Source organism: Sturnira hondurensis, unplaced genomic scaffold (genome assembly GCF_014824575.4).
Source record: "Sturnira hondurensis isolate 20B ecotype Veracruz unplaced genomic scaffold, ASM1482457v3 Scaffold0025251, whole genome shotgun sequence".
NCBI lineage: Eukaryota > Metazoa > Chordata > Mammalia > Chiroptera > Phyllostomidae > Sturnira > Sturnira hondurensis.
Window position 1 is genome coordinate 466671 of NW_028097882.1, and position 6305 is coordinate 472975.

Sequence of the window (6305 nt, forward strand, 5' to 3'; positions counted from 1 at the left end):
TGTGGCCTTATATAGATGTTTTCTTTAGCAGATCGAGCTGGTGTCATGAGCCTTGTGGCACTGAAAAGGTGATTTGGGTAGTTAAAAGTGCCTACTGAATTTTGGGCAACATGATATCAGATGCTTCCACCTTCTGAGAAAGCCATTATTTATGGTTGTGAGAAAGGAGAAAATACACAGGGAAATCTACAACTTTTTTGGTTCAGGTGTGTGCGAGACAGGAGACCACCAGTGGACATATTAAAAATGATGGTAAGCATTTATCTAACGTATCCTATATGCTAGGCACTGCTCTATGAGATTTACAAGTATACATTATTTATCCTTTTATTATTGGCGTTCATATCATGATATTCATATTGGGTATGAAAGTTACATCATTCTCATAGGTATATTGACACTATCTATGTTAGCAGGTTGGAAATGGGGAGTTATATACTCTCTGTTATGGGTAGAAGTGTCCCCTCCAAAATTCACATGCTGAATTCCTAACCCCCAATGCCTTATTCAGAAATAGGGTCATTGTAGAGGTAAGTGGTTAAGATGAGGTCACACTGGAGTGGGTGGGACCTAATCCAATATGACTGGGGTCATTATACAAAGGAGAGTTTTGGGCACAGATGCTCACACAGATAGAGAGCATGCCATGTGAACGTGAAGACAGCCATCTCGGAGCCTAGGAGAGTGGCCTGGAATGGAGACTTCCAGTATGGGTCTCAGAAGGAACCAACTCTATCAGCATGTTGATTTCAGAATTGTGAGACAGCATTCTTGTGTTGTTCAGCCACCCAGTTTGTGACACTTTGTTGTGGCAGCCCTAGGAAATTAACACTTGCCCTGGAGTACTGACCTCGGTCATTTTACCGGTTATGTATTCTTTTGAAAACATAAATAGAATACTAGAGGCCCTCTCTAGAAATGCAAATATCCAGAATTTTACGTGCAATTTCAAGAGTTCACAGATGTTTTCAAGGCCATTCACAGACACCACCCCCTCCCTAGGCCAGACGGAGAATGTTTGTCCTGCAGTCTGTGCACCTCTCCCAACCCCTTTCCTAAGTGATGCTTCTTGAACACATCGTCCCACACCGAACGTTTCCCATCACAACCACCGCCCTTTGCTGTGGGGCAGAGTCTCACAGCAACTGCGGGAATGGCTGCTCTGGAGAGCTGGTCCTGTGAAGCTCTGCCTCCTCACCTGATGGTGTTCCACTGAGATCCTGCGGGCCCCACGACAGTGCCCTGCTGAAACGTGCGGCTACTTTCCTTCATCCTTTTTATGTTTTTCAAAAAGTTAAACAATCTTTTTTTGTAATTGCTACATGTAATTTATAAGGCTGAGTATAGAAATAGGTTGGAGAAGTTACTGTTCTTTGGGTGTGCCGTTGGGAAAGAACTTGAACTCAAAGTGACTCCTATTTATGTTTAAAACACTAAACGTAAATTTGGGAGTGTAGGGTAAAAAGGAAAGCAAAAAGGCTGAGGTAGCGGTTTTCCAAAGGACAGAAGGGCTCTTGTAGAGGAAATGAAAGGAAGCCCAAAACTCCCTTTGCTTCCTTCACACTCTCCTTAGCACTGATACTGTTTACACATATTTCGGATCTCACAGAGTATGTTCTATATGCACAAGGTTGAAAGGCATTGTACAGAGAAACATAAGAACCACCTGCCTGCATTCTCCCCTGTGTGGGTTTGTAGCTATGTCTTGTTATCTAGGAGTTGGCAATCTCCTTCTGCTCAAATAATCCGTGTTTCTGTTACTGTGGCTAAAATTCTGTTAAACTCTGTCTTCTGCTGTCATTCTCTAGCTGCAGAGAACAGTTGCCTTTGCTATGGCTTCATGTGATCCTTGAAGAATGTTTTCTATCTGTGTTTGTGTGATTTTTCTCTCTTATGCCCTTTGAAGAAGAGATGCCTTATCTTGCTATTGCCAAAGTCCCTCGTACTGACTCCTAAGGGTGAGTCTATATTGTTCATCTGTCATTATTATTACCAAATAAACTTTAAACTCAGTCTGGTGGATAACCTTGTCTGCAAGCTGAAGGAGACTTCAGAAAGCCCAGTTGGCTGCCACAGGATAGAAGGATCTTCCTTTGAGATCATTCTTCTCATGCTTCCTTCCCTGCTCTGCCCAGAATGCTCAATTACTTGTGCCTATCAAAATCTTGTTAACTTGTCACCACCTAATACAAATGCCACCTCCAGGAAGGCCTTCTAGCTCTCTCAACCATATAGAATGTCCACATTTTGTGATTTTTCTTGGGTCATAGAATGCCCTTAGGCATTGTGCCTAATGTCCACCCTCTAGATCAGAAGGTCCTGAGGAAAATGCCTGGCTTTGCGGATGCTGTGGCCTCCCTAAGTATCTTACACCCTGCTTGCAGCAGGGTGCATTGGAGTTTTCCCCTCTGAGGCCTTTTAATACCTGGCTCTGCTACTTAGTCTTCCTAGGTTAATCAGAGTTTAGGCTGGCTTTTGGATTTGAGGCAGAAGGTAGTTTGGCTGGTGCAAAATTGAAGAACGTAGGCAAAGGAACAAATGGGAGATGCCAGTCCACATCACTTACTGGGAAACATGCAGTACGCAGGAAAAATGCAGTGGGAAGCTAAGAGACTGGAAAGCAGGGAATAGGGGAGTAAGTCGAGGTGGGACCTGGGGGAACACAGAATAAGTTAAAGGCTATAAATATTTAGATTAATATGGCAATTTTTCAAGGAACTTGAGGGAATTATGTAAGATAGACATATGTCAATCTCTTGTTTTAAATTTATAGCAGCGGAGACAAGATAATGCCTGGAATCAAGTAAGAAATCAGTTACTATTTGTGAGACAAATCTGTGAAGAACTGGGCATTTTGTGTGAGAGGTTAACTAAAGAAGAACCCTCACTTACAGAAGGATGATAGAGAAAACTGAGACTGGGAGGAGGGGGGATGGCAGTGAGGGCTGACCAGATCAGGAATCTCCCTGGTAAAGAGATGGATATGATGGATGCCAGCGCAGATGCAAATTACTGGCCCCTACTTGTAATCTGTCCCTAGCAGCAGCCCCTTCAGCAGAACTCGAGGTTTAGATATGCTGTATCTCAGCAAGCTTGTCGAATGAATCTGAGAGAGGGAACTTTTTTCATTATGACAAGAACACGTGACATGAGGTCTACTATTTGGACAAATGTGTAAGTGTACACAGTACAACGGTGTTAACTGTAGCCAGAATGTTGTTGTACAGCAGACCCATAGAGCTTAATTACCTGGCATAGCTTCTTTTCCAGACATGCTCCCAGGCTGCCTTAAATCAAGGCAGTCACTCCTTCTGTCGGGTCTCTCTCTCCCTTTAAAGAAACACTCAGTAATCCACAGTTAGCAACCCTGAAATAATACTGAACGTGTTCTTTTTCTCTGAGTGTAATACAGAGTGAGTACAGGAAGTTGTACGAATTAACAGAAAATAAGAGTGAGTAGAGAAGGAAAACGGCCCAGTTTACACTGATTTGTTCAGGAGATATTTATCAGAAACCAACTCCATGTCAGTAAATAGTCCCATGGGGGGAAGCACATGAGGTGTTAGAGAATAAAAAGGACATCTTTGCTTAGAGCAATAGAAACGAGAGAAGAGGATGGTATAGGATAAGTTCTGAAAGGTGGACAGGGCCAGACCAGGGGGGAAAAGGACTTTGGATTTTATTCAACACGTAGTGCCTGGACCCTGGAAGCTTTTGAGTAGAGGACTGACACCCCCCGAACTAGTTCTGCCACACTGCACCTGGCTGCTCGCGGAGCGTGCAGTGAGAGGCAGGAGTGGAAGTCTGCTGACCCGAGAGGAAGCTAGTGCACGGGCCGAGTTAAGTAAGGAGTAATGCTAAAACGGGAGGATGGTAGTGGGGAGGCAGCAAAAGTGACTAGATTTAGGAAGTGTTTTGGTGTCTGTAAGCTTGCAAGACTTGCTGGTAGGTTTATTGCAGGGGAGATTGACAGAGAATGCAAAGATACCTCCTGGGCTTTCAGACCTAGCAACTAAGTCAGTTAGAGAAGACTAGAAGGAGAAGGTTCTGGAAGGGTGATTAAGGCTGCTGCTTTGGGCTGCTGCCTAGCAGATACCCAATGGGGATGATGAGTAAACTGTTGAATATATAAGCCTATTCAGAGGGAGGTGAAGGCTGGTTAGATATGCTGGGTAGTCAGTCATTAGCAGAGAGGGCGCATTTGCATGTGGGACTAGATGAGGCCACGTGCGGGTGTAGATAGAGGAGAAAATGGAACCCTGGCATGAGTCCTGTGGCTTGTTAACATTTAGAGGTTAGAAAGAAGAAAAGGAGTAAGTAAATGAGGCTGCTCCTCAAGAAGTAGAGGCTGGTGAAGAAGCAGGAAAATTAAGATGGTAGATGTCAAAAACAAAAACATGTCAATAAGGTAGTGACAGCTGTGTCAGATATGAGGTCTGAGAGGGGACTGCTGGGCAGGGTGAGATGGAGGGGCTGCCAAATGGACTGAAGTGGGTTGAGTAGGTAACAGGAGGTAAGGAAGTTGAAATAACTATTTCAATTAGTTTTTTATCTTATTTTTCAATTACAGCTTACATTCTAGTATTTTATATTAGTTTCATGTGTACAGCATAGGAGTTAAATAATCATATACATTACAAAGTGTTCCTCCTGATATTTCCAGTACCCATCTGACACCATATATCATTATTACAGTATTATTTTTTAGAGATTTTATTTATTTTTATTTTTAGACAGAGGGGAAGGGAGGAAGAAAGAGAGACAGAAACATCAGTGTGTGGTTACCTCTCACGTGGCCCCTACTGGGGACCTGGCCCGCAACCCAGGCATGTTCCCTGACTGGGAATCAAACCAGTGACCCTTTGGTTCACAAGCCACGCTCAATCCACTGAGCTACACAGCCAGGGCATATTACTACAGTATTATTGAATACATTTCCTATGCTGTAATTTACATCCTCATGACTATTTTGTAACTACCAAGTTGCACTGCTTCATCCCTTCACCTTTTTTCACCCAGTCCCCCAACCTCCCTCCCTTCTGGCAACTCAATTAGTTTTATCTATAAAGTGAAGAAAAGCAATGGAGTTGTGGGTAAAAGCGGAAACAATTCATTTATTGTAACAGGACAGAAGATAGAATGTAAAAATGTAGATGGAGGTAGAGCTCAACTTGATAATGAAAACAAGAGATCATTAACTTCACATTGCAAGAAAATAAAAAGGAAAACAACTGTAGTTTTTTCAGAATGATCCATCACCATATTTGCTGCCTGATGAAATGTTAAGTTGTAGAAGAATGGAAACTGCAGCAAGACTCGAGAATACTCACTGGCAGTTTTTTCATGTTTCATGTTCATACATTAGTTGTTTAAACCGGTCATTTTAGTCCCTAGAAAATCTTTCCACTGCATTCTGTGTAGAAAAGCACAAAAAACACAAGAACATTTAAAATGTTTTAAATTGCTGTTTGGGCATCAGCCTGATCCACAATTATGTTTTGATTACTCTCTCTAGTCCAGTTCATCTCTCTATAAGTAGAACAAAATACAACAGTGGAAAATTCAGTAATAACAAGTGATTCTACATAGTTATTCTTCCAAGCTGTTATGTAGTAAGCATAAATATATAAACAAAAACCAGCTTGCTCTAGTCCATCTCTTCAGATTATAATACTCAGAATTTTAATGCTGTGTTTGCCTCTGCTTTGCTGAATACAAAAGGACTAGCAATTTAGCTATTATATGACCATTTGCATATATAAAACTATTATCAAGGACCAGCATTTTAAGAACTCATGGTCTTCTTAACATTTCTCGTAATCTTTCTATGGTAGTAAAATACACATAACATAAAATTTGCCATGTTAACCATTTTCTAATGAACAGGTTGGCGGTAAGCACATTTGTGTTGTACACCATCACCACTGCTCATATCCAGAACTCTTTTCATGGAAATATAGACCAGTTTATGAAGTCACATGTCATCGCTGAGCAGGTGTCATGCTGATATTTTCTGTATTGTTCTAGTTTTAGTATATTTGCTGCCACAGTGAGCACCAACACTCATTTTTTAAGAAAATGCAACGATTCTTTACGTACATAAAGAATTAAAAAAAGTACAGAAACAGTAAGTCTAAAAGGTAAGCAAAAACCATTTGATTATCATTATTACTACTAAATAAATGCTTAGGTCACTTTCATAATGTTCCATATCAGGATATGGATAGAAGGTGATTATGATATTTTCCAGAAAATACCCTTCTATACTCAGAGGCAGGACATAGGGATAGATGATCAAATCCAAA

General features: G+C 41.5%; 1 non-coding gene across 1 annotated transcript; it reads right to left on the bottom strand.

Annotated features, from left to right (window-relative positions):
* Window positions 1-5950: 5950 nt before the first annotated feature.
* Window positions 5951-6057, bottom strand: LOC118982206 (U6 spliceosomal RNA). The gene has a single exon (XR_005065497.1). It is a non-coding gene; the product is annotated as a U6 spliceosomal RNA (small nuclear RNA).
* Between the last annotated feature and the right edge of the window lie 248 nt (window positions 6058-6305).